A 9561-nucleotide genomic window follows, 5' to 3' on the forward strand; every position below is an offset into this window, starting at 1 on the left:
ATGCCGCTCGTCCTCTTGGACATTTTACTGGGTTTCGTTTTAAAGGGGAATGTCGACCTTCACGTTTACCTCCCTACGGATGTCATCCAGCCCTGAGCAAACTCCTACCCATTTCACTCAACCCTCATCGAAACGAACCTGTGAAAAACGAATATTCGTTTCCTGTGCGTTTGTCGGAATACTGCGACTTTGAAAATCGTCTTCAATCGTTCAAAGGAAAATGGCCAAAGTATCTGGGAGGACCGACCCCCGAAGAATTAGCCAGAGCCGGATTTTTCTACTTGGGCGAAGGAGATAAAGTCAAGTGCTTCAGTTGCGGTGTGTCACTTCACCACTGGGAACCGCAAGATTCGGCCTTCGTTGAACATGCTCGATGGTCACCGAATTGTCATTACTTACCCTTAGTGGGACCGAGACATTGAAGTAACTTTTTACCATAATCATCTATTCATGGATACTTTACAAGAGAACATTCGTGCTTTGCCTGTGGAGTTGAGAGAACGTATTTACCGAGAGCTGGTCAAAATACAAGTGAAACGTAAAGAACAATTGCATCCGATACGTCACCGGTGTTTGAACCACTGGTATCTGAAGGCTATACAAGGACTGATTCAATTGAAAGTGTTCCATTGGACAGACATTGATCAACGACCTTCTGGTTATAAAAAGGAATGGTTTGGTATGGACGATTGTAGTTACTACATTGTAAACGTATTGCATCGAATTCCAGAGGAAGAGTTAACGAATTACAAACTTTTTGAACACAATGTCAACTTGGTGAAAGAGGAAACTTCTGAACGAATTGTAATGTGTAGATTAGTGACTCAACGATTTAAATTCGACACTGAAGTGAAACCATGTTTGTGCAAAGAGTACATTTCTTGTGTCAGACCAAAGAGGATTTAGTATGACCTATTCATGGATACTTTACAAGAGAACATTCGTGCTTTGCCTGTGGAGTTGAGAGAACGCATTTACCGAGAGCTGGTCAAAATACAAGTGAAACGTAAAGAACAATTGCATCCGATACGTCACCAGATCTTTAACCACTGGTACTTGAATGGTATAAGAGAACTGATTCGTCAGAAATTCTTTCAATGGTCAGACATTGTTCAACACTTTGAGGTCGCTAATGATCGACATGTTCATAATTATGGTTACTTCGAGATTCACCTACAGCAATACATTGAGGAAGACAAGTTAAAGGATTACCAACATTTGTTACGTGGAATCTACTTAGCGGAAGAGGAAACACCTAAACGAACTCTGACGTTTCGGTTACAGTATGCAAGATTTAGATTCCCTACTGGAGAACGAAGATCTCTGGCTAGAAAGTACGTCTATTGCATCCGAAAAAAAGAGAATATAAAAACAGGCTGCCATGCCACGGTTTATGTCACATGTCATCCAACAGATTCCGTGGAAGGAACTCAATGACCATATTCAAACCGTGGATCATTACCATCAATTATTACAAGAACTGTATCCATTCAATTTTGGACGACAAGTGGTGTGTGTCTTAGTGACTTGTTTTCTGGGATTTCGTTTACCAGCCGATTCTTTGTGGACTCTTTACGATCAGTACTTACCACCTCCATGGCCTTAAATGGTCACGAAAAACTCCTTTTGCTCAAAGCCTTGCGTTTTCATCTGGATACTTCTCGACCTCAACAGGAAAAAAAGATTCGTCAACTTTTAGCGACCCAAGACGTGTATGACGATGTGTGTGTAGCTTGTGACTTACGCCCTCATTGGACAGATGTTCGTGATTGGAAAAAGGGGGGTTTTGAGGCTTGGACCCAAGAAGTGGCCCAGTATGCACAAGAGTTGTTCAAGGAAAAAAGTTACTTTTCAACCCGTGTTAGTGACGGTGCCAGAAGAACCCGTCACCGAGAACAACCACTCGCTTCAGGACAGGACTGTCATGGACATGCCTGAAAGGTCATTCCGGGAGGACACTTGTGTGACAATACCTCATGTAGAGACTGTAAGAACATTACACACTGTCCCTAGGACATCTTGGTTAACCAAAACATGTTGTACAGACACTTGTTTATATTCCACTTTGATCGCTTTGCTGTGTTTTATATTCCTGTACATCACTATTTGGGTTGTATGTATTTTTGTCTTTCGTGTTCATATTTGAAACATTCAATAAACGTGTTCTGAAAAAGTATATAAACTCTTGTCTTGTTTGTTTTTTCGTGTCACAAGTGACATTTCTCATACCATGGCTACCTCTGCTGTCTCTGCTCCCTCTTCCTCTACTGTCAAAGTCATCGACGAACACTTAGATCGTGCCAGTTGGGAGGCTTTGTATCTTCGCCATCCCTTTAACATGCTCATTGCTGGACCTAGCGGTTCAGGCAAAACCGAATTCGTCAAACGTTTGATCGAACATAAACATCATTTGATCGATCGGCCCCCTCAACGGATCGTGTGGTGTTACAAAGAGTGGCAATCGGCGTACAGCCTCTTGCGAGAAAGTCAAGGCGATTCCATCGTGTTTGTGGAAGGCATTCCTAAAGAAGACGATGGCATCGTCTCTGACTCCCGTCAAACCCATTTGGTCATTTTCGACGACATGTTAGGAGAAGACGAAGAAGAAATTAAATTGTGGTTCACGCGCAAAGGGCATCACCGTAATGCCAGTGTCGTTTACATCACCCAAAATTTGTTTCAACAAAGTAAAGCCCATCGCACCATCAGTCTCAATGCGCATTACGTGGTCTTGTTTAAAAGCCCTCGAGATAAATCGCAAGTGCAAGTCTTAGCCAAACAGTTAGGAACGCCTTGGCTGACTCAGGCGTACGACGATGCCACTCAAACTCCACACGCCTATTTACTCGTCGATTTGAAACCTACGACCCCCGAGGATTTGCGATTTCGTACCCACTTGTTTCACCACTGGTGCCAAGACGGAGGGCCTGTCCTGTACACGTCTCCGTCCTCGACTTCATTTCACTCCCCATGAAAAAATCTATAAAAACCTCAGACCCTTTTTCGTCTGTCTCACACAGTGTGAACATGACGTCCCTTCAGTCTCATCTTCCCGTCAAATTGATTCGTGCCTTGTATGGCATCAGCCGAGAAAAAGATCCACAAACACGAGCCCGTGTCTTAGAAGCTAGTCTCAAAGAAGTCTTACGATGGTTCACGGTGACGGCACGTCAATTACTCCAAGGAATCATTCAGATTCCTCATCAAACCCAACGCTTTTTCGATCGAAACAAAGTCGCTTTGGTCCAACTGGCCGATCCCCGCATCGACACTCAAACCAAAAAACAAATCATTTTGAAACCTGGAGGGAGCGGTACTCTAGGAGGGGTCATCATTCGCTCACTCTTAAGATGGGATCCTAATGCCCCCAAAGTTATCCCCAAGACAAAAGTTCAACGAAGCCCCAAGAAGAAAAAGAAAAAGACCAAGTCCCCAAGAAGAATAACTTCTCCAGTGGCAGGACCCTCCTCTTACCAGACACCACCACCATCACCCCGGAAAAAGAAAAGAAGCCCCAAGAAAAAGAAACAGAGAAAAAGTCCTCAAAAAAAGAAAAGTCCACAGAAGAAAACTAGTCGCAAGAGAGGCACTTCAGCCAGGACGCAACCTTACACTCGCAAGCCACGACCTGCCACAACGTCTCCGGCAGCCTCACGTTTGTCCACTTCTCCGTTGATGTCACCAGGAACTGAAGAGTACTTGGAGACGTTGATCACACCAAGAACTTCTCCGTTGATGACCCCCAAAAGAGCTTCCCCAGTGGCAGGACCTTCCAATTTAGCAGCAGTGGCTGCTGCTCACAAAGTACCTTCTCCCAAAATCAAAGTTCAAGAAAGATCGGGCATGTTACAAAGTTTACTGGATTTGTCCAAGCAAGAACTGGCTCGATTTAGTCCGTTACGTACCCCTGCACGACGTGTCATGCCTGTCCTCAAACTGATAAAACGTAAAGACAATCAGTGGCGACGCGTTCCAGTATAAAAAAGGCCTGTGACCGAGTAGGGTATCAGTGTTTTTAGGTGCTCCTAAAGACTCAAAGATGTCACCCTCCAGAAAACCCCAAGGAAAGAAAAGGAAAGGACTACCACCACGTTTAGCCAAACATGGGGACCTGTTATCTGTCCTGTCCAAAGCTTCTCCACCCCTACGAAAAAAACTCATTCAAACGGCCTCCAAAGAGGTCATCGATACCGTGTGCGAATGTTGTTTGAACGTTTTGAAAGGCACTATCCCTTTGTCCAAACACCAGAAACAATGCTTAGGCAAACATCGTCACGTTCTTCGGAAAATGGTTCAAAAGAAAGTTCCCATTCGTCAGAAAAAGAAGATGTTGGTCCAACGTGGAGGTATTTTACCTCTCTTGTTAGGCCCAATACTGAAAGGAGTCTTGGGAACCATGTTGGGAGGACTGATGGGAGCAAGATAAAAAGGCCTTCGGAAGTCCCAAGATCTCAGAATTCACCCCTGACAACCCCATGGAAGGACGAAAACTAGCTTTAGTGCCTTACAAACGATGGATGGAATACCATCGGTGGCAAGAACAACGCACCCCGCATTTACCTCCCAATCCCAATTTGAGCGAGATGTCCCAGTTACAACACGAATTGCAATCCTTGCTGGATCGCCAAGATTTGTCCGAAACAGAAAAATCGCAAAAGTACGGTCAACTCTTACAAAGACTGCAACTCTTTCACCAGAAAGCTTTAGACGAAACAGCTCTACCCACTTTGAAAGATTTTAAGACCTTGATGAAAAGTCCAGCACCATCACCAGTACCAGTACCAGTACCAGTACCAGTGGTCAAGACAGAAAAAGGAAAAGAAGAAGAAGAAGAAGAAGGGTTTCAAACTCCACCAGAAAAAGTACGCAAGTTAACAACACCACCTACCTCCAGAATTGGATGGATTAAAAAGATGATGGCCACCCCTTCTTCCTCACAAGAGAAAAAGAAAGTGAAGACAGAAGTGAAGACAGAAGTGAAACAAGAACCGATATCCCCCGCTCAGACATCCTCCTCCTCCTCTTCGACACCTATTGCTGGCCGCACACGCAAAGCCTTGCAATCCAAGAAAATACCCCAAGAGAAAAAGAGTAGCCTCTTCCAAGAGTGGGTGCCTTATTAAGACACCAATCAACACAAAAAAATGGAAAAAGTCTTAGCTAGCATTTACTACGATCCCTCGCATCCTGCAGGTTACGCAGGAGTTCAAAAATTGTATCGTGCTGCCAAAACGCGACTGAAAAGTCTCCGTTTACCTCAAGTGCAACGATGGTTACAAGAACAAACTACCTACACTTTACACAAACCCATTCGACGCAAGTTTGCCAGAAGTCGCACCCGAGTGGAAGGCATCGATCATCAATGGCAAGCCGATTTAGCCGATGTCTCTCATTTGGCCAGCTACAATCGTGGTTACAAATATTTGTTTTGTGTCATCGACGTCTTTTCCAAATTTGCCTGGGTCGTGCCTTTGACTTCCAAATCGAGCAGCGAGTTAGTGCGAGCCCTGCAACGGGTGTTGAAACAAAGCGGTCGTCACCCTCTTCGATGGCAAACGGACAAAGGCACCGAATTTCTGAACCAAGCTTTCCAAAAAGAATTAAAGAAACGTGACATTCATTTTTTTACCACCGAGAATCCCGAAACCAAAGCCAGCATCGTGGAGCGTTTTCAACGCACTTTGAAAGAACGCATGTGGAAATATTTTACGCATCACCACACTCTGAAGTACATCGACATCTTACCGCACCTGGTGCAAGCGTACAACCAATCTTACCATCGAAGCATCGGACGTGCCCCGCAAGACGTGACTCCCGACAACGAAGTGCTGGTGTTCGAGCGCCTGTTCGGTACGTCCCCGACGAGGGCTGTCCCCAAGAAAAGTGGAGAGTTGACCGTAGGAGATTGGGTGCGCATTGGCAAAACCAAACGCACTTTCGACAAAGGTTACTTACCTAACTGGACGACCGAATTGTTTCGCGTCACTGGACGAGTGCATGGCCGTCATCCTGCCGTCTATAAATTGGAAGACATGAACGGAGAAGTACTCAAAGGAACGTTTTATTTGCCCGAGTTACAACGTGTCACCAAAAAAGAAGACGACGTGTACGACATCGAAAGCATTCTCGAACGCAGAACCCGTAAAGTGGGCAAACGACGTGTCAAAGAAGTCAAAGTACGTTGGAAAGGATATCCACCCAGTTTCGATTCTTGGATCGACGCTTCGCAAGTCATCGACTATAAAAAGAAGAAGTGACCATCATGCCCTTTCACACATCAGACGCAGCTACGTCGACCAGTCCTTCTTCCCCTAGTTCTTCTGTGCAAGATTTACAAAAACAACCCTTGTGGGTGTGGTGTGGAGAACGTGTGCCTAAAACGCAAATCGTCTTTTTCTGCCAAATCTTCGTGGTGTATTGTGTCATCGGGGCAGCCATCGCCAATTTGAGTTTGCAACAAGGAGACAAACAATTGTGGACCATTTTATTGAGCAGTTGCATCGGTTACCTGCTTCCCAATCCCTCCCTGAAATTCTCCTCGAACGGGAACGTTGTGTCCAGTGCCAGTGTCAGTCACCACTCCAATAACAACCACAACCAGAACCCCATTTTGGGCGGAGACACGCCTCTGACATCCACTAACCCCTCGGACAGTCACAGAACTCTGGAATTATGAGTCACCAAAACCAATTTTACTTAACCTTACCCAGTGACAGTTCCATGGAGGTGTTTCCCAACAACACGTTGTGCTGTTACACGGCCAAATTACCTCAAGCCATCCCCTTAGATCACGAAGCCCATTGGGAAGTGGCTTTAGTAGAAATGATTCACCCGACCCAAGTTCACAATGTCATTCCCAATCAAAATAAATTAGATGTGGAAGTTCATGACGAGCCATTGCAAGAGTACTTGGATAAGAATGTCAAATATGACAATAAAACCTATAATGAGAAAACTAAAACGTGGACCTACCACTTTGTGATTCTCCCAGGCTATTATTTCAGTGGTCATCATTTGGTCAGCGCCATAGCCTCCAGGTTTAATGGCGTGTTTGGGAAAGCTTTTGACATTGTCAAGAACAAAAGTGTCACCCTGGAGTACCACAAAGTAGCTCGTCGCTTCTTGATGAAATTTGAGCGAAGTAAAATCGTGTCCATTGAATTTTGTCCTGAATTGTTTGACATGTTGGGCGGTAACATGGAGCTGAGGAAGAAATTAGAACAAAAAACACCACCCGAATTACCCATCATTTACGACAACGTGACTTTTGGCCAGTATTTTAATAGCCCGGTAGAACTGAACCAAGGACTGAATTTGATCTTTGTGTATTCCGATGTGGTGGAATACAACGTGGTGGGACACACCTCCGTGCCGTTACTGCGTGTCATTCCTTTCAAAGTGGATTCTGCCACGAACGCTGACGAGGAAGGTGGAAACACTTACCACGTCCACCGCGAATTTGTCCATCCTCACTATTTGCCTGTCAGCAAGTCGTATTTGGACACGGTCAACATTACTATAAAAGGAGATTTGGGACAAAATATTCCATTCACCAAAGGAAAAGTCACGGTGAAACTCCATTTTCGAAAACGGTTCTCTCACGACTCGTAAGTAAGTAAGTCATGTATCCAGTGTACCAAGGGGTGGCTCGACAGCGAGGACACGGTTTAGGAGACATGTTAAAATCGGCCTTTCGTTCGGTGGCTCCAGTCTTGAAACCGATGGTGACACGAGGATTGCACGCCTTGAAAGATGCGGCACTGACACAAGGCAAAGAATTTCTCCAAAATGTCATCATCGACAAACAAAACCCTAAAGAAGCCTTGATGAGGGCAGGCAAAAATGTCTTGCTGCAAACAGGCAAAGACATTTTGGGTCGACGAGAGACACCTATAAATGACCTGCACGCTACCGAATCAGGCATTCAGCAAGGACAAGGCAGAAAGAGACGACGAAGAAAACACCCTTTCACCAGACTTCAAGCGAGAAAGGCCAAAAAAAGAAGAACCGTTCGAGACTTAGACGTTTTCGATTATTGAAACACAGCAACAACAAAAAATGATGCACCGAGAGTCTTGCGCTTGTTCCAAGACGGAACTGGATCTGTTTGCCATGCCCCCCACCATGATGACGATGCAAGAATCCCAGTGGGTGGAATTTCATCCCGTCTCCTCATTGACCGATTCCACTCCCATCGAGTTTGAAATCAAAGGACAGCCCGAAGATTACATCGATCTGAATAGCAGTTACTTGTACCTGAAAGTCAAAGTTGTAGATAAGACAGGAGGTGATATAGACACTGAAGCAGTAGCTCCCGTCAACAATTTCATGCATTCCTTGTTCAGTGGAGTGGACTTGTACTTGAACAACAAACTGGTCAGCAGCAGCATGGATACTTACCCTTATCGGGCCTACCTGGAAAATCTCTTGACGTACGGAATAGATGCCAAGAACACTCATCTCAATGCCTGTGTGGTATGGGAAGCTGACGATGAAGGCCAGTTTGAAGAATTGGTAACTGATACAACCAAAGAACACAATGGGGGATTTGTAGAACGAAGAGACAGAATCAAAGATGGAAAGAGTTTAGAACTGATGGATCGTTTGCATTTGGACATGTGGTTGCAAGAGAAATATTTGCTGAACGGGGTGAATGTTCGCCTGAGACTGAATCGGAGCAGTACCGCTTTCCATTTATTGGCTAGTGCTGACGATTACAAAACCAAAATCCAAGAAGCCAGACTCTACGTGCGACGTGTGGAAGTGCTACCTAAAGTAGGTAACGACATCAGTCAGACGTTGAGCAGAACGACCGCCAAGTATCCCATCCGACGCGTGGAAGTGAAAACGTTCACCATTTCTGCTGGACTGCAATCCATAACCGAAGATCATCTGTTTCAAGGACAGTTACCCAAACGTTTGATCGTTGGTATCGTCGAGAATACAGCCTTCAACGGAGATGCCGAAAAAAATCCTTTCAACTTTCAACACTTTTTAGTGAAGAAAATCGAAGTCAGTCGTGATGGCAAGACCTTGTGTACCCGACCTTTTGAACCTGACTTTGCCAAGAACAATTACTTGAGATCGTACTTGTCCCTGTACGAAGCCACCGGCCAGTTAGGAACCAACACCACTCACGGCATTACGTATGACGATTATGCAGGAGGCTATGCTTTGTGGGCTTTCGATTTTACTCCAGACCAAGGCAGCGACGAGGGACATTTCCACCCTATAAAATCCGGCCAGATTCGTGTGGAACTTCAGTTTGCAAAGCCACTGGACAAGACAGTGAACGTCATCCTGTATGCAGAATTCGATAATACCATAGAAATCAACAGTTTAAGAGAAGTCATTCTAGATTATTAGAAAGCCATGGAAGACTGTTGTCCCTCTTTACCTAGTGGAGAAACTTTGGAGATGGAATGTAAGGAGACCGTGGAAGGAGAAGAATCTCAAGACAAAGACGAAGAAGATATCATGATGAAGTCGAGATGGCCAGAACAAGAAGCCCATTTAGTCTGCTGTTTTGCCAAACACTTGGTCGACAAAATGACGGAATTG

The sequence above is a fragment of the Sinohyriopsis cumingii genome, chromosome 1, assembly GCF_028554795.1.
Source record: "Sinohyriopsis cumingii isolate HCF-2022 chromosome 1, ASM2855479v2, whole genome shotgun sequence".
NCBI lineage: Eukaryota > Metazoa > Mollusca > Bivalvia > Unionida > Unionidae > Sinohyriopsis > Sinohyriopsis cumingii.